Source organism: Lytechinus pictus, chromosome 1 (assembly GCF_037042905.1).
Source record: "Lytechinus pictus isolate F3 Inbred chromosome 1, Lp3.0, whole genome shotgun sequence".
Lineage (NCBI taxonomy): Eukaryota > Metazoa > Echinodermata > Echinoidea > Temnopleuroida > Toxopneustidae > Lytechinus > Lytechinus pictus.
In genome coordinates, this window is record NC_087245.1 from 27870504 (window position 1) to 27891327 (window position 20824).

A 20824-nucleotide genomic window follows, 5' to 3' on the forward strand; every position below is an offset into this window, starting at 1 on the left:
GCCAAATGTGCTTATTCAGGAACAAAATAGATAAACAGAGATAGACGTCGAATACATTCAGTGTAGGTATCATGGTATTGCAGGAATGCCTTGAAACGACTTGACAAACCCTAATGCCCTTAAAAGTCGTATCATCTTCATGATGTTATAAGTGCAACCAGCTCTTTCCGAGTTTCTTGATTTAGAAATTCAATTCAAGTTCAATTCATTTTCAATTTACTAGTCTTTGATTTGTAAAGATACATTTCATCCATTTGCTTTGTACATAATATTTTAATGAACAGAAAGTCACGGTATTGTAATGTATTGGGGTATATATGTGCACTATGTTAACAGACACATCGATTGATCAGTGCTCCCATGCAGCTCCTAAGAAAGATGCCTAACATCTTATTTGGATTAACTTACGAATAAGACAATGAGGTTAGGATTGAGGATGATATGATAAGTTGGACTCCAATTGCCCCTCAATTAATTCTAATGTGTGACGGTTATATTATTTCTATTATTTCTGACAAAGAGGCAACATCGTGCAAGCATGCTGTTTGTAGTCAGTCATGGGTGTCTATCATGCTGAAGAAGGACTACATATTCCTGATTATGTGCTGACATTAACACGGCTTGTACTATTTTATCAAGTGTGTTTTTTTCCAGAGCATACAAAGTGAAACTAAACTTAATACCAGTTCTCACGATAGTGATGTGCATATATGCTAGATGCAGATTTTGATTTTGTTCTTTTGTCGTTCTTGTTTTTTTCCTACTTGCTGAACTACCTGGATGTTACTATAAATAATCACATATGCCATTGAAGTAAACCACGGCCATACCGCAGCGGGAGGGGGGGGCAGCTGCCCCCAGAAATAGTGAAGACTTGCATTTTTACTGAAAAATAAATCAAATTGACCAAAAGTATGCACGAGATCCTTAAATTTTACTTTACAAAAAGCAAAAGGGCCCCAATGGTAAGCTCAGAACAGCACATGCACCAGAAATGTGTAGTCCTTCTTGGCTCCAGAGATCGAGCATCTTAATTCGCAAGATAATCCAAATGAAATGTTAGGCAACTTTCTTAGGAGTTGGGAGCCCTGATCAATCGATGTGTTTATTCTGTTAACATAGTATTATACTGTCTTATACCCCAATTCATTACAATAATTTTTGTTAATTAGAATATTCTGTACAAAGCAAATGAAGGAAATACTTCTTTACATATCAAAGACTAGTAAATTGAAAATGAATTGAACTTGAATTGAATTCCTAAATAAAAAAAACTCCCTAGCTGGTTGCACTTAATTATCACACCATGAAGATGATAAGATTTTAAGTGCATAAGGGTTTGTCAAGTCGTTTCAAGGTATTCCTGCAATACCATGATACCACACTGAATGTATTCGACGTCTATCTCTGTTTATCTATTTTGTTCCTAAATAAGCACATTTTACCCCTTTATATATAATGTCTTCTTAGATATAGACTTTTCAAAATAAAGAACCCACGAAAAATAAGACTTCTAAACTTCTAACCACTTTTAGACGTGTATTTTGGCTTCCAATGAAAGTTTGTTGACCTTTTGACTTTCCCTGACCTTTTCCTGACCCTTTATATCTTCTGGATAAGGACTTTTGACGATGGACTTATCAAAATCGAAAATAAAGAAGTACACACATGCATAAAAACACGGAAAATGACCTTCCTTAACAGTGTAATATGCCATTTAACGAAAGTTCGTTGACCTTTGACATTTCCGGTCATAACTTTTTAACAGAAGTTCAAGAGTATATAGTTGTGTACATTTTTTAGTTCAGTATAACAAGACAATTTGATGTGTCACTCGACAGAATTGGGGCTATTTAAAAAATTGACCCCTATTGACCTTATTTTGACCCCTAACATGGTCAAGATGACCATTAGAAATTTGTCACCAAGTTGAAAGTTATTCGTTGTGATGTCACCAATCACATAAAAGTGAAAAATCAGACTTAGCCAATTTGTCGAAGTAGCCGGTAAATCATGACATATGCTGCCTGACTATTATTATATCCGGATATAATTAGCCAATTTCATGTCCATTTGATGGTAAATGTTTAGTTATACCATACAACAATGAACACCTCATATGATGATATGAGAAAACACTGTGCCTGTATAACTCCTCATTTCCTCTTACTCTCTTCTACTCTTTCTCTCTGTCACGCAATTATGAAAAAATAAGACAAATGTCACACATAGTATTACAGTATTACTATAATTACTGTAATTACGAATAAACGGTTTCATTTCATTAATGTATACAGATATATACAATTATAAGATTACATAATCAAAAGTACACATGTATTAACTCCATTCCCAACTGGTCGAAGCGGAAAGAAATTTACCGGATTTTGATCACTGGTCAAGGCGGAAAGAAATTTACCGGATTTTGATCACTGTTCAAAGTGGAAAGAAATTTACCGGATTTTGATCACTGTTCAACGCGGAAAGATATTTACCGGATTTTGATCACTGGTCAAAGTGCGGAAAGAAATTTACTGGATTTTGACCACTGGTCAAAGCGGAAAGAAATTTACTGGATTTTGACCACTGGTCAAAGCGGAAAGAAATTTACCAGATTGTGACCACTGGTCGAAGCGGAAAGAAATTTACCGGATTTTGATCACTGTTCAAAGCGGAAAGAAATTTACCGGATTTTGATCACTGTCCAACGCGGCCGGATTTTGATCACTGGTCAAAGTGCGGAAAGAAATTTACTGGATTTTTACCACTGGTCAAAGCGGAAAGAAATTTACTGGATTTTGACCACTGGTCAAAGCGGAAAGAAATTTACCAGATAGTGACCACTGGTCGAAGCGGAAAGAAATTTACCGGATTGTAATCACTGGTCAAAGTGCGGAAAGAAATTTACTGGATTTTTACCACTGATCAAAGCGGAAAGAAATTTACTGGATTTTGACCACTGGTCAAAGCGGAAAGAAATTTACCAGATTGTGACCACTGGTCGAAGCGGAAAGAAATTCACCGGATTTTGATCACTGGTCAAAGCGGAAAGAAATTTACCGGATTTTGATCGTTGGTCAAAGCGGAAAGAAATTTACCGGTTTGTGATCACTGTTTAAAGCGAAAAGAAATTTACCAATTTGTGATCAGTGTTTAACGCAGAAAGAAATTTACTAGTTTGTGATCATTGGTCAAAGCGGAAAGAAATTTACAGGATTTGGATCACTGTTCAAAGCGGAAAGACATTTACCAGTTTGTGATCACTGTTCAAATTATATACCGGTTGTCGTAGATATTTGCAAAAGGCAGTCGGATGTCGGACGATAAACACTTTAAGTTAAATTTAAATTCCGCAGACAAACAAAAAAGACTGGATGGATCCTGAATTAGTGTTGATTCGATCGATAAAAAGCTGAGATGATTCTGATAAAGCGAGCGAGCGAGGAAATAATAAATTTCGCGCACTTTTTCAGTTTTGGCGCCGGGCGTCGCCTGTGTGTATTTGTGTGTGAGGGTGTGTGTGTGTGGCCATATATGACATATAGACTGCTTGAAAACATTTAATTAATGTTGACATTTACATGCTACTCTCACTAAGCATGATAATTCATTCTAATTCCTGAACATTAATTTGCATATTATGCAAATTAGCCTTTACAAATAGAAAATAAGGAAAATAAATCCCAAGATTACAAATTAAATGTCCACAGCGAGTAATTTGAACAAAAGTTCATGATAAATAAATAAGTTCAATGTTTTTATTTTTAAAAAGCTAGCAAACCTGCCTCATTTGCAAATTATGTAAATAAGTGGAAAATGTCAATTTTTTTTTCTCACATTGATTGCAGTGAAAACCTTTCAGTTGTTTAAATTATTATGCTGCTTTCACTAAGCATGCAAATTTATCCCAATATAATTTACATATTGAAGGAAAAATGCTGGAAAAATGTTCTTCGCTTCCTAAAGCTATGTTGTTAGTCTGACAAGATGATGGGATTGGCAAGAACAAAACACAGTGTTTGAATTGGTGTGTAGTTTGTAAGAGTTGACAACCCTTTCTTGTATGGATGGAAACGACAGACTTTCTTGGAATTTCACCGTTTAAAGAGGGAGGCCAGGAAAAGCAAACTTATGGCAGGTAAGATCCGATGAGTAGTCTCATTAAGAAATGTAGCAAAGATTCCATCTGGCCTAGTAGCTTCATGAAGGTTGTTTTCTTTAACAATTTGTTCAGTAGTTTGGCTACACCTGCTTTACTAAACATTATGTTATCTGGCCATGTCTGGGTCAGGACTGGGTCCCAGGACTTGTAAAGCAGCTAGCGTCATCATCATCATGATCAGTGGTAAATACTAACACAAAATATTTTGCCTTCCTTTAATGCAATTCCAATGTAGTCATACACATGGTATTAAGGGCTCCCAACATGCTAATTGTTACAGCCTGGATCATTGTCAATCCAGTCAACAAATTATGTATTATAGGCTTGTCTACAAACCCTTTTATGGTCCTCTTTGATGCATTGTAGCAATTCTGATCTTTACCTTACTGATGATGCTTTTGGAGCTCTAACATGTGCAAGCTTTCCTAGCTTTCCTATAAAACTCTTTGTCTTCTTCCAACACAACTTATGTTCAGTGTCTCATTGAGGCAACTTGTGTCGGAAGAAGACATGGGTAACGGTTTGGTTCTTGTCAAAGTCCTCTTGATTGGCATTTAATCTCCTATGCTCGACTTGTCGGTTTCAGTATAGAGAGTTGTATGATTGTCCAAAGTACACTATTAAAGTCAGCATTCCTCCAGAAGAACATCCTTAGTCGTACCATACTTACTGAAAGGTTTATTCCTCTGTATACCCTCACAGTATGAGTAAAACATTGTGGCAAATAAATTCTGGAATGGATACACACTGTTTAATCAATGTTGGATGGTATTTGATGGTGATGTAAGGGTGTTCCATACTTCCATTATGTTTTGTCCTCTTGTTGGAAAGGCAATAATCTGGCTTAGTCCTTCATCTGTTAAAGTCTGCTTGGTTGTTCATTGTCTCACTGAGAAATTTCTATTCGCCATAAATATCAGGAAATTGATATTATTTGCATACGATTTGCTTAGAAACTATAGCTACAATATTTGGAGATAGTTGCCATCCTTAGGAGATTTATCAAAGAGGAAAGAACAGAAAATTGATGCTTCATCCTGAAGCAGCAACTGGATTCAGAAAGAACGCCTAATCACGATTCCTGTATCTGAGAAAGATGTCTATATACACTTTAAGCCTTTATCATGACTTTATGAATGGCTTTCATGTCGCTAGTATGGGCAAATGCTCATTGGTACTCTTATTAACAATGCCCAGAGATCTCGTGATCAAGCAAGTACTTATATTCACCACCAAGACAAGTGGTGTGCTACAAGGACCAAATATTCGAAGCTAATGGGCTTTTATTTGTACTGGGCGTGACATCTTGTGCTGATCACTTGACAATCCAGGGGCTTGCTAGCGTGAACTGTAATAGCAAGAAACGCAAAGACTCTACCAAGTCAAGAAGAGAGCAAGACTTGGATGGAAATATGAAGCATTCAAGCAATGGGACCCATGTAGAACTGACTCATCATTGCACAATACGAGTGGAGTAACTGCCCCGGTGGTAATTACTCACGAAAAAAGGTCAATATCAACCAAACAAGAAATGTAGGGATGGTCATCATGGTTACACATAATCTACATGGAATTTTAGAGGAAAGTATCACGAGTTTCCTTTAATATTAATAACATGCCGGATGCTTGCATTCTCAGTGCTATAGCCCCCTGGGTCGACCCCAGCCGGATTGGATAGAGGCTAAATATTGTAACGTTTTCCCCCGGAATGTTTGATTTCATGAAGATTGCCTATCAATATCGATCGGTACGCCACTGCTGCCCCCCCCCCCCCACACACACACACACCCTCACCCACACCCTTGTACACACACATAGCCGGGTCGCGCGTTTCCGTTTTACACCCTGGCGAAGGCAATTTTCGCAAAAATAGCTACAAAGCGACTAGTGAAGAGTCTATACACACCACCTCCGCTTGCAACACAGCCACTGAACTCCAGCACAGAGTGCTCTACACGGCCACCGCACCTAATGTACAGAGAGCCGTCATGAATTAAATCCAAACATGCTTTTGCAGTGGCGTTTGTGTATACAAGGAGATGAAAAACCTAGAATTCGGGCAATAGCAAAAGTTAATTTAGTAAATGATGAGACAAGAATAATAACAAAAGAACACAACGTAGGATAATCTACAGCATCATGTAGAAGTCCAGTTGTTTTCACCTTAATTGTTTCATAGTGATTCTAAACGACGAATGAAAATATACTAGTTCTACTACTCCTACCGATAAGTATATTCGAATCCCTTTGAATTCATTGTTTAGAGTCATTATGAAACAATTATATAAGTGGAAACAACTCAGTCCACATGCTGTAGATTCTCGGAGATTCTCCTTCGTTTTGTATTGTTATTATTATTGTCTTATCATTAAATGATAAGACAAGAATAATAACACTAAATTAATTTTGGCTATTGCCCGAATTGTAGGTTTTCACCTCCTTGTGTATACAAACGCCACTGCAATGTTCGGATTTAATTCATGACAGTGCCGTGGCCGTGTAGCCACAGCGGCTGCGGCAATATAGAATAATACGATCTGTACGGACTATACCACATGTTTTTCTTCTCTCTTCCTTACCATTAAAAAAAAATCCTGTTATAGTACTATTCTATTCTTTCTTAGTTCTTTTTTCACTGTATGGAAAATCATAAAGTCCCCCCCCCCCTGTAGCACAAGCCATGCTTTGAAAAAAGTGAAAGGCTCTGTAATCGTTTCTGTAATTTACCAATCTTCATAAATGGCTAGAATATAGAACTCGGACGAAAACATGATGTGTGTGTAAAACATCGCGGCATGCATGGAGGTATGGAATTTCGAGAATATGACGAAGCAACTTTTATCATGACTTTTTTCATGAAATCACATATAACTTACAGAGGTGTGTTAACGAATAAGAAAATTCATGGATACATGGAGCCATTCGTGGTATTATTATACCGTATACACCTATCCCAATAACCAACATTCGAACCACGGTGTATACTATTTCCATAACCTAAGTGTTGTATCCGGAGTGGGGAAACAGTTCGAATATCAATTCGGCGCCCCCTAGTTCAAACATCAATGTGGTGCCCCTAGTTCGATCATCAATTCGCCCCCCCCCCCCCGTTCGAACATCAATTCGGCCCCCAGTTCGAACATCATTTTGGCATCCCTTCGAACTCAATTTGGCTTCCCTAGTTCGAATATCATTTCGCCCCCCTAGCTCGAGTATCAATTTGGCGCCCCCTAGTTCGAACATCAAATATCTTAGAGTCTATGTCAACTATTTTATGAGAAGGTCCCAAAGCAGGGTAAGAAATACACTGTAACTCAGCTCTAAGGCCGATTTTTTTTTGCTCCCCATATGAATTAAATAAATAGATCTAGCCCCCAAATAACAAAATAGCCATCAGTCAACTATCCTCATAGCCTAGGGTTCAATGTATAACATACTGACATCACTAAGGTCGAAATACGTTCATGACTATGGTGGTCAACTGGTCATGAGCTTTGAGCCATAATTCAAAGGAAATAAATATTCAATTTGGCATAACTGAACATTTTTTGCCGTGAAATGTTTCTTTTCCAACGATTCATCGAATAGGTAGGGAATCAAGTATGTTTCATGCAACTTTTTCTCGACCGTGCGTCATTCATATTTTACGAAGAGGGTCTCATAATTATGAAAAAATAAGAAATGGATGTTTCAGTTATGAACTTTGATTTCCGAATAGATAGCAGTAAAAGCCAGAAAAATCGTAAAATTGCTCGTGCAAACGAAAATTTGGTAACACCATTTCCATTATTCTAACTCAGTCATGCATGTTTTATGACCATTTATATGGTCTTTAAATGACAGCAAGAAATCATATATTTCGATTTATACATCACATGAAGAAAAATTATGATTATGGCAGCAAAAACTTTCACCGAATTACGGTTTGGTTTTTTCTGGGGATTCACTATATTCTAACTTCTCAATGAGACATCAAATTATCAATCGATGAATGTTCATGTTTCACCATGTGTTCCTACCTCTCAAATTTGGGCGGAGGTACTTGTCTAGGGAGCCAGCTTGCTTTAGCATCTCCGCTTTTCTTTTTCGATTTTCGCAATCTGAAGATTTTTTGCTGGCCATGGTACTTGAGAACTTTGTAGTTGGGCGTGGCCGTCTGGGCGCCATGAGTTGCAGACTGGCGAGTTTGAATTCGGGCCTTGCCCGCTTTCCAGACCATGATGCGCATGCTCGTAACTTCGAGAATTTCTCGAAAGTCTCTTCGGGACGGAATGTATGAATGCGGAAATAATAACACGAATAGTCTTAAGGCCTGAACAAGTTCTTGCAATGTGATCGAGGCGGTCTGAATATACGGTTATTATCAATTTCCACTTTCCAAATAACTATGGAGCGCAAGTTATCCCGACCTACAACTAGCTACACGGCGGGTCATTGCTTGCTTGTTAATTGGTGTTGAACGTGACGATGTTAACATGTGCTTTGTAATCTATGCAATTATAGGTATATGGCTTAAAAAGAATGCAACTTGTTAACTTATACTAGTTGCATTCTTTTTAAGCCATACCCAGCGCCCCCTAGTCCTAACATCAACTTGGCGCCCCAAGTTCGAATAACAATTCTGCGCCCCTACGTCGAACATCAATTCGGCGCAACCCCCCCCCCCTACGTCGAACATATATTTGGCCTCCCTAGGTCGAACATCAATTTGGCGCCCCCAGTTGGAACATCAAATTGGCGCCCCTAGTTCGAATATCAATTCGGCGCCCCCTAGTTCAAACATCAATGTGGTGCCCCTAGTTCGATCATCAATTCGGCCCCCCCCCCCCCCGTTCGAACATCAATTCGGCCCCCAGTTCGAACATCATTTTGGCATCCCTTCGAACTCAATTTGGCTTCCCTAGTTCGAATATCATTTCGCCCCCCTAGCTCGAGTATCAATTTGGCGCCCCCTAGTTCGAACATCTATTCGGCGCCCCCTATAATATAATAGTTAAGGTAATCTTGAATGCTTCGAAGAGGTGTATTCGTCGAGTGCGAATAGGAGGAAAAAACAGAGGTAAAATAACTCCCTGGTGGAACGAAGCATGTCAAAAAGCGGTGGCGGAGAGAAATCATATTAAAAACAGATTACGAAGATATTATGATAGAAATGATGTTCAACTATACTTGAAAAAGAAAGCATTTGCTCAGAAGGTGCAACGGCGAGCACGATATGACTATAGGTCTAAATACTGCGGTAAAATGAATAGATTTACAGATATCGGAAAAGTATGGAAACAAGTAAAAGGAATGAGAGATAGCGCAATGAACACTCATATTTTTCCACAATTTAATCGTTGACGGCAATATCATTAGTGAATCTAAAGATAAGGCTGATGCGGTCGCCCGTTTTTTCAAGTCTATTGACAGATCTTTTTATAATAATGATCATGATGATGGTGAAAATGAAGATAATTTATGTAAGGAAATGTCGAATGATGACTGCATTAATGACGATTTTAACATGAATGAAATGAAGAATGTTTTACAAGATTTGAAAAACTCGGCGCCAGGTAAGGATGATATTCATGCGATTATGTTAAAAAAACTTACCCCAAATAGCGCTTGATGTCATATTAGATCTGTACAACGACATATGGAAAACTTCACATTTCCCTTGTCAGTGGTATGAAGTTGTTCAAATACCTATTTTGAAACCTGGAAAGGATCCTAGTTTAGTGTCGTCCTATAGACCTATTTCTTTATTATCAACCCTGTTTAAAGTCATGGAGAAAATGATTAAAAACCGTCTGAATTGGTTTTTAGATAATAAGAAGACGTTAAACCCACTTCAATCAGGATTCCGCAAATATCGTAGCGTCAAAGATCATTTAGTCAGGATTGAAACAGATGTTCATTTAGCATTGAAGGAGAAAAAATATACCGTGGCAGTTTTTCTAGACCTGGAAAAGGCGTATGATTCGTTATGGAAAGGAGGTATCTTGAAAAAATTGTCAATGTTAGATATTAGTGGAAAATTATTTTTCTTTATTAGAGCTTTCTTAAGAAAAAGATATTGTAACGTGAAAGTTAGCAATAGTATGTCAGAAAAGTATGTATTAGAGCACGGAATCCCGCAAGGGAGCTCATTAAGTCCTGTCATTTTTACATTGATGTTAAATGACTTAAAGATTAAAGAAAGTGGAGTAAAATTATCATGTTATGCAGATGATATCGCGATTTGGTTTACTAGCTCAAACTTAGATCTGGTTCGTCAAAAGCTGCAAGAAGCCCTCCATGAAATCGAAATCTGGTGCTGGAGATGGAAATTAAATATCTCTCACACAAAGTCTGTAGTTTTAGTTTTTACCAATAAACAAAAGGAAGATATTACTTTAAAAATAAATGGGCATGTTTTGCCTCATTGTGAGCAGTTCAAATTTCTTGGTATGTGGTTAGACTTGAAACTAACTTGGTCTAGCCACATTAATGCGATTATTGATAAATGTAAGAAAATATTAAATTTATTACGTTGCGTTTCGGGTACGTCCTGGGGGAATAGGTATGAAATGTTGATGATGATATACAAAGGTCTTATTTTATCTCTGTTTTAGACTATGGAAGTGAAATGTATGATTCTGCCTGTACATCTCTTAAGAAAAAGCTTGACTCTATACAATATAGAGCTTTGAAAATCATTACAAGAACGATATACAATGTATCATTAGAGTCTTTACAAGTTTTGACTGGTGAATTACCGTTGTATCTTCGGAGAAAACTGTTTAATGATAAATTTAGATATTATTTGTTGTTTAGCACTTCATGCCATCCAAGTAGAGAAATTTTCATTGAACATATGAACAGACACGAATGGAAGGAAGGGGAAAGACCTTTCAAACTTCGAGCCTGTAGGGATGAGGTACTTGTAGAGAAGCAAGACAACTTATTAACAAGAATCCCGGAATGGCGTTTGTCCCGCCCTCCTGTGTCGTTTTGTGCTCATCGTATAATTAGAAAAAAAGATATGCTAACGGCCGAGATGAAAGCTATCGTTCTAGAAAGAATTGGAATTGTGTGGAATGGTTATTTACATATATATACTGATGGATCCAAACAGGAAAATTTTAGAACGGGGGCAGCATATTATGTTCCTCAATATAAAATAAAAAAGTATTTCAGGTTATCCAATGTAAGTATCATGAGAGCGGAACTCCTGGCCATTTTAATGGCACTTGAGTGGTTAGACTCCTTTGATAAACCATGTTCAGTTGTAATTTTTTGCGACTCTTTGTCAGCACTGAATGTGATTGATTCATATTTCATTAAATGCTCCATTGTTAATGAAATTTTATTTAAAATTCATAAACTCAGTTTGAAAGATATCTGTATTAATTTTGAATGGATTCCCTCACATTGTGATGTTAACGGCAATGAGATCGTCGATAAAGCTGCCAAGAAAGGAGCCGCGAAAAATTTTGTAGACATAGTTTTACCAAACACTATAAATGAACTCACAGGCTCACGCATGACATTTTATAAAAGTGTCTGGCAAGCAGATTGGAATGCGTCTAGAAATGGTAGATTTTTATATGCTATTCATGATAATGTTTTTAAGCAGGCATATAGAAAAGGTTTTTCTCGGAAAGAGGAATGCCTCCTTCATCAAATCACAGTAGGTAAGTGCAAATTAAACTATTATATGTTTCAAATTAAACAGCACTCTTTCGGCCTCTGTGAGGTGTGCAAATAATTTGAGACTATTGAACATTATGTTTTATTTTGTTCAAAATATGTAAAGGAGAGACGCATTATGTTTAATAAACTTAAGATGAATGACCCGAATTTTAAACAATTGTTAATTAATCCCGATTATACACGGGAACTATTATGTTTTATATATGCCACTAACCGTTTTTACAGTTAGGAGTGTGTCCTTATTTTAAGAAATTCTATAGATATATAACTAGTAGCCGATTGGTTAGCTGGTGTGCCCTTTTTCACGAACAATCATTTAGCACGCGCGATATTTAATTTGTCTATTTGTATTGAAGTGTTATTCCTCGAAGATGTTTAATCTTGTAGGACCTACTAATATAATAGGTGGATGGGTGACTAATCTATATTAATATGTCATATAATCGTCACCAATGGTTTAACGTCGTATGGATCGCCTTTGCCGACGACGTCCTACTTACGAAAGTGACTGGCGCGTATAATCTGGAGAGATTGAAGAGCGCCATCATATTCAACAACAACAACAACCCTAGTTTGAGTATCAGTTTGGCGCCCCCCTAGTTCGAACATCGATTCGGCCCCCTCCCCCCACCTAGTTCGAGTATCAATCTGGCGCCCCCAGTTCGAACATCAATTTAACATCCCTTCGAACATCATTTCGGCGCCCTCCTAGTTCGAATATAAATTCGGCGCCCCTACGTGTAGGTCCAACATCAATTTGGCGCCCCTATATAGTTCGAATATAATTTCGCCCCCTCCCCCTAGCTCGAGTGTCAATTTGGCGCCCCCTAGTTCCAACATCAATTTGGCGCCCCTACGTCGAACATCAATTCGCCCCCCCCCCCCCCCCCGTTCGAACATCAATTCGGCCCCCAGTTTGAACATTATTTTGACATTCCTTCGAACATCATTTCAGCGCCCTTTTGGTTCAAACATCATTTTCTTTCCTCCTCTTCCTCTTTTTTTTCTTCTCGTCCTTCCCCCTCTTCCTCTCCCCTTTTCTTCTTTTCTTTCCCCCTTTCTCTCTCTCTCTTTTCTTCTCTTCTTTCTTCCCTCTTCCTCTATCTCCTTTTTTCTCCTTTTCCTTCCCCCCCTCTTCCTCTTTTTTCTCTTTCTTTCCCCTCTTCTCCTTTTTTTCTTCTTTTCTTTCCCCTCTTCTTTTTTCTTCTTTTCTTTCCCCTCTCTTTTTTTCTCTTCTTTCCTCCCTCTTTCCCTCTCTCCTTTTCTTTCCCCTCTTCCTCTTTTTTCTTCCCCCTCTCCCCCTCCCTGTTCTTCTCTTCCTTTCCCCTTTTCTTCCCCCCTTCCCTCTCTTTTCTCCTCTTCTTTCTTCCCTCTTCCTCTCTCTCCTTTTTTCTCCTTTTCCTTTCCCTTCTTCCTCTCTCTTCCCCCTCTTCTTTCCCCGCTTCCTCTTTTTCTTCCCCTCCCCCTCCCCTTTTCTTCTCTTCCTTCCCCCTCTTCCTCTTTTTTTCTCTTTCTTTTCCCTCTTCTCATTTTTTTCTTCTTTTCTTTCCCCTCTTCTTTTTTCTTCTTTTCTTTCCCCTCTCTTTTTACTTCTCTTCTTTCCTCCCTCTTCCTCTCTCTCCTTTTTCTCCTTTTCTTTTCCTCTCTTCCTCTTTTTTCTTCCCCCTCTCCCTCCCCCTCCCTTTTCTTCTCTTCCTCTCTTTTTCTTCTCTTCCTTTCCTCTCTTCCCCTCTCTCTCTTTTTTTTCTCATTTTCCTTTTCCTCTCTTTTTCCTTCTCTTTCTTTCCCCTTTTCCTCTCCCTTTTCCTTTCCTTCTTTCCCCCTCTTCCCTTTTTCTTCTTTTCTTTCCCCTTTTCCTCTCTCTTTTTTCTCCTCTTCTTCCTTCCCCATCTTCCTCTCTCTTTCCCCCTCTTCTTTTCTCCTTTCTCTCTCTTCTCTTCTTTCCTGCTTCTTCCTCTCTCTTTTTTTTCTCTTTTTCCTTTCCCCCTCTCCCCTCTCTCCTTTCCTCTTTTCTTTCCCCCTTTTCCTCTCTCTTTTTTCTTCCCTTCTTCCCCCTCTTCCTTTCTTCTTTTTCTTCTTTTCTTTCCCCTCTTCCCCTCTTTTTGTCTCTTTCTTTCCCTCTCTTCTTTTTTTTAAAATCAAAGTTCAAACTTTAATTTGACACCTTTTAGTCGGAAGGGGGGGCAAGGCCCCCCATGGATCAGCGCCTGCTGTACGCTACCCTTAAACCTGACATAAAACCTTATTGCAAGCCTAACCCGACATCGTCGACGAAATAAAGCCAAGAGCATGAGCAAGTGTCGTGTCACCGGGAGGGGTATGGTGCAGTGAGGGAGAGAATAAAATGTGAGTGAGAGTTCACCATGAATAGGACTACTTACCTATAGCTGTATGATATGATTCATCATACAATTTGCTTTTGCGATGCTTTATCTATTTTCGAGAATCAACTTCCTCTTGACATGCTTGAGGAGCAAATGTTCATGCAAAAAACATGTTCGACTTCATCATATACACGAAATGAGAAGTCGCGAAAAAATTACCGTGATTTGTTTGATTGGTGTACTGAGCAAACTTAATCTCATGCTTTATGGCTTAGCACACATGGGCACTGGATTCGATTATCACCGGGGGCAGTGGCGTAACTACGGGGGGCATGGGGGGGGGGGGGCACGTGCCCCCCCCCCCCCCCCCAATCGGCTGACAAAAAAAAAAAACGGGGAAAAGGAGAAAAAGAGGGAGAAAGGAAGAGAAACGTAGTGGGAAAGAAGACATTATTGTTCATTATAATGTTATATTATATCATAATTATGTTACGTTATATTACATAAGAAACATTTTTTTATAACTTTATGAAACATGATTTGCTCAGGGCCTATGTCTTCATTGTTCCTGGTGCTCGCATTGTCTGTTTACCGAGATATATAATCCTGTTATACTAAAACCTCCCGTTTTCAAGTCAATATACACCAAACTGCCAAATATATTTCCTCGCACTTCGAGTTATTGTTTTATGTACAATAGTATGCTTCTTTTTCATGACTACTTAAAGTGATTGCCCCATTTTAAGGTCTTGATATAAAACTTTTCCTGTCCGGGTCCTTACGTTCGCAGTAGTGGATTGGTGAAATATGTCTGCTCTCCATGAATTCCTAGAATCAGTCCTTAAATGTCCCTCTTTCTAATCTGAATATCAAAATTTTCAGCTCGCGCTTCGCGCTCGCATCATTTGGTTAGCGAACTACGTATGGTCTTCGTGAATTTCTACCAACAAGCCTTAGAATGCCCCTCTTCAGGTCTGAATTTCCTAAATTTTCAGCTCGCGCTTCGCGCTCGCAAGATTTGATTAGTGAGATGGGTATGTTAATCATGATTACAAGTGCTTTATGTGCATGTTTAGATGTAATTCTAACAAAATCAGCAAGCGCTTATTGGCACTCGCATTAGATGGTGAGATGTGTATACTCTTAATGGATTCCTAAAATATAGTCCTTAAAATCTTCCTGTTTAGGGGTCAATATTTACAAAAATTTCAGCTCGCGCTTCGCGCTTGCATTATTTAGCGAGACAGGTACATATCATGATTACAAAAGATTGATTATAATGTCCCTTTTTAGGTCTAAATATCAAAAATTTTAAGCTCGCGCTTCGCGCTCGCATTATTTGACTCAAAAATTTTGCTGGTGCCCCCCCCCCAATGCCGTGACCCACGGTACGCCACTGACCGGGGGCAGGGGGCAGTGGCGGATCCGGCCCGTGCCCTCCCCCCTTGAGAACCATAATCAAAATTCGAAATGTAAATATACCGTTCTTACAACAAGTGTGCCCGCCCCCTTTGAGAGTCATATCAAATATTTTACTGGATATATACCGATCATACACTAATGAAGCTTTTTTTTTTTTTTAGTGGACGAAATTACCTTATTTTTTTGGTGAAAACATTTTTGTCCTATTTCCTCGTGCCCCCCTCCATGGAAAATCCTGGATCCGCCCCTGGGGGATCCAGCCCCTGCCCACCCCCTTTTCCTTTAGTGACTTAGAAAATATTTGTTGGTGGAAAATGTCGTCCATACGCGAAAAAAGGCCTGTCGCATATCATCGTGACTGTCGATTGTGGTATAAATGCTGTATACATATAAACCCCTCAAAAAAAGTTTGGAAATCTGACATTGATCGATAATCCCTCCTCGGTTTTATTGAATATTAATGTGTGAGTGATATCAATGAATAGATCATTTAATTTTCTTTAGAATGATACCCTGCATGATATAATTATGGTTCACATGGAGGTGCAGGGCCTTGAAATGTGGGGCAAGGTCAAAATTCAAAAGTTGCAAAATGACACAATATTGAAAGTCACTGTTTTTTTCCGTGTTGATAAGTGAGTTCCAGCGGTTTCTTTTGTTTTCATGCACCTTAACATTTCATTTCATTTTCATTTTCATTTATTGGTTTTTGCAACGTTTTTCATAACAAAATTCTGGACTAGAAAATACATATCTGAAACTTGACATCAAGATAATGAACAATAGTTTTGTATATAAATCCTCAAACATATCTTACATGAATGAAAATCATTAAGTGGTATTTTCTGTTACACAATAAATAGGATGGTTGCAAGGTTCGTCACAAAAGCAAAGCTTGAAAACGTAACAACCCTGGAATATAGCCAAAATAATTAATATCTATTGTCATTAAACGTGCAGGTGCATGAGGGACTGTGGAGGGGGGGGGGGAGGGAGATGCTTGGTCCTTAGCATGGAATTTTAGAAAATAACACGTTTTGTTGTTTGATTTTAATTTATACATGTTCTAGATAAAAGTCAATGTCTAATTAAAATAATGATAACAATGGTAATGATTTTCTTTTTTTAATTTGTTAGGTATTGGTTTAATTGCATTTCTTTTATAGTTCGTTTAAAGGAATAAAATTATCTTGTCAGCTTGAGTGAATCTGGCAATGCATTCCAAATATCAGGTCCATGATGTCTTAGTGTTTTATGTGCAAATAGTGTCCTGGGATTGTTTAAGTGAATATTATTGCATGTTCTTGTTGGATAACATCAACATTAACATGGAGATCTGCGAGATAACTTGGTTTGAGTCGTGATTTGAAATACCCATACATGTTTGTTTGTTTGTTTGGTATTATGAATTCATTCAGAAGATTCGAATCGGTCGCTTTGTACTCTCTCACGACCCCCCTTCTCTCTCTCTCTCACTCTTTCTTTCTCTCTCTCTTTTATTTATGAGGTAGCTTTAATGTTGGACGTATTGTTGCTATTTGGTATATATGTATGTGCATGAACTTTCGAGAAAATGACTGGAAATGGTTAAACAAAATGAGATGCAAGTATTGTGATATAAATATATTTAGGCCATAGGAGGAAAATGGATTTCACTTTTTATCATGTTGCAGAACTCACGCATTTTGCTTTTACCATCCAGTGCTACCATTTCAAACAGGACATTTGTGTAACTAATACCCTTTTCACAGTTAATTTTAAGTACTAGTAAAGTGTACCAAATACATACAGATTACGTACCCGGACATCTTCATCATGAATATCACCATGCAAACATCCGAGTTCGCCGCCCCTGCACTCTTTTTTTTAATATCATTTTTGTATCATCTTCATCATCATCAATGACAGTAATTATAGGAGTCAATGCTGATCTTGAGACATTGGTCCGTAATCTGAACTCCGCTTTAACTTTCACTATGGTCTCGGTCAGGCGCGGTTCTAGACTGATTTTTTTTTATGGGGCTTGTGGGGGCTTGAGAAATGTTCGACTTTTTCTACGTTGTTTATTCATTGCATTGTAATCGTGGGCAGCATTATGTGTAAGTGAGCTATACTGATCTGACCATGCAAGCAGCTAGTCCCCGCTCCTGGCTCCCAAAATGTTTTCTACTGTTATGCAAGAGAGCGTTGTGACTGAGCAAAAAAAAATTCAAAATGCTTGAGAATGCATTTCATAACCATTTCATCTACACGTGTAACACCCACCATGCCCTGATTGGTGTTACACACGTAGATGAGGGCATCTGATTTCACTTAAAGATATTAAAGGGGGGCAATAATTAAGAAGGGGGCTTGCGTTGTTACTCTTTGCAGGCGCTTCATATACTTTTACGAGTGATAATTTCTTCTTTCGAGAGCAATGTTTTCAAATTTATTAAATTTGAAAATGGCAAAGAAATTTTCTTTTGAGACCTTAAAACTTTATAAGGAATATTAGAATATGAACGGGAAAGATTTTCGAAGTGAGGCTTAGCATTTGGAGCAATATATGTACTTCCAAATAATTGTAAATCTACAATATCTTTAAATTCCTGAGTAGAATACTGGACATACACACATGCTGCAAAAGAACACGATCGGGGATCGCTCATATTGTAGAGTACAGAGTAAAATCACTCTACTCTAAAGAGAGGCATCAATCCTGGGGGCGGGAGCGATCGCGTCTATGAAAATATTGGTGGACAAACATCGATTTGCTCCCAAATAATTTTGACAACTTTAAAAATTTATAGTATTCAATGCAAAATTATGTTTGAAAAAACATCAGAAAGCACTATAAAACTATTCTACTTGATATTAAAATATTATTAAAAAACATAGAAAATTGTCCAAGTTTTCGGTGCTCTTCATGTTCAAAATGTTGTGTTAAAATTTGGCGCGCAATTTTTTTTAACATTCTCACCCCCGCTCTCCCATTAAAACATGGATCGACATCCCTAACTCTAATGTATGTTTTAAATAGCCTTGGTCATGAAGAATATGACGACCGAGCCATTTTCTCAAACAAAATATAAACAAATCAGGTCAATTTTTTTTTAATAGTTGCTGGGCATTGTGTTGTATTACATGGCATCATTGACTTGCTATACTTGCACTTGAAGAGATTCATTTTGAATAGTAAAAGCTTAAATATTCGAGCACTTGACGACATAAATAGAATACCGCATTATTCAATACATATATTACGCAAATATAGGGCCTACTTATATATCTTTTTTTTCGTTGTGATCGATTTTTTTTTGGGGGGTTCAGCGATTTTCCCCCCATTTTGGGGGGGGGGTGGGCTTCAGTCTTGAAAGCTCCCCTTGGAACTCCGCCTGGTCTCGGTATTTGATTTTACTATGGGTAACCAAAAGGAACATTAATTACTTTTTAAAGATTAACAATATATCATCACATTTGCCATTCAAATCGTTAAATATTGTCTTGAGATAATGAGATAAGATATTTTTCTTCACCAACCAAAAAAAATCGGATTGAAAGGGGTCTCGTGTTTAAATAACATTATTACTTTCCTACCGAAACATGTCGGGTCACCAAACTTTAAAGAGATAGATGAGGAACTTCATGTTAAATTAATCTGTTCCGGTCAACTTGTTTCCCTTTCTTTTCCCTGTTTTAATTTCCGTTCATTTATTACATGCAGAGTCCCTCCACAATTTCCCTTATCAACAACGAGCAACGGTTAAACGACCATGTAAAGGAAATTTCACCCTGACGATAAAGGTGTTCAGGTAAAGGCAGAGGGGGGGGGGTAGTAAAAATATCGGTGAAGGTTTGACGACAGTATAAGAGAGTTATTCATTAAAGAAATGAATTTGTGACGTCATTTCCGAGCAGCCGCCCCACATCATATTAATTTCATAAATTACAATTTTTAGATATTGTTTATAATTACTGAAAATATTTATTATGGAAGCGGATATGAAATTATGTTTCTGATGATGCGATGAATGCACGAATAAAATCATTCTCAATTATCTGAGAAAATTGTATTTTAAGGAATGTACATCACACAGCCAATGGGGAAATGCTATTGTGTGTGACGCCAACCCCGCCCCCCCAAAAAAAAAAATAATAATAATAATTTCTAACTGAAATAAAATTCACGCCAATGTGAACTTACCCTGTACAACAACTCGCATGGCTTCTGTGGAATCCCTTCTAATAGAGCCGTGGAAGAGCCGTGGTGTAGTGGTTCTGACTCTCGCCTTGTAAACAGAGGGTCGTGTGTTCGAATCCCACCGCGGTCTAGCGTCCTTTGGCAAGGCGTTAATCCACACTTTGCCACTCTCGACCTAGGTGATAAATGGGTACCCGGTAGGATGCGAAAGATATTGTATGTTTGATTTTGCCAGCGCCATAATGAGGCTGCGATGAATGCAAGGAATGCTCCCCAGGGAGTGGAAATTGTGCACTTTTCGTGCGGGATTGAAATGAATCCAATGACCGGGGTAATAATATGCTGTAACGCGCTTTGAGCCATTCAGGGAAAAGCGCTTTATAAAAATTGGCTATTATTATTATTATTATTATTAATAGGGAGTTTTCGCAAAGCAGAACAGCAGTATCGTCCTTGACTCTGGACACGGTGACACGATGTATTTATTATTATAATTATTATTATAATAATTGCTATTATTATTATCATTATCATTTTTATCATTATTATTATTATTATCATTATTATTATTATTATCATTATTATTACTATCATTTTGCAATTTTTCGTCAGCTCCGAAATTTAGGACGGAATTTTTGGTTTGATTAACGAATTTTCGACAGACTTTTTGGTTGTTTTTTGTCAAGACGGCCATTGACAACATATTTTCCCTATACGTCGTTGTGCGAAAACTCCCTAATTATCTTTAGAGACAGGCTTCCCATCAATTTTCGACAAAGGCCTCCCATCTATTCTTTGTCATTTGACGGGCATTTTGAATACATTAATTGCATTCTCGAATCTTCCATACGTCAAGGGCAAAAACTTCTTATTATCCTCGGGACAGTAGGCCTACGCATCATCGATATATGTGCATCGAACATGATAGGTCTTTGAAGTACATTAATAACATTATACATTAACAATAACATTAATTGCAAATCTAAAGGCGACCGCACACCTTATATTGAGACTTGGAAAATCTTACTGTGTAATGTTCGAAATCATCGTACGAAT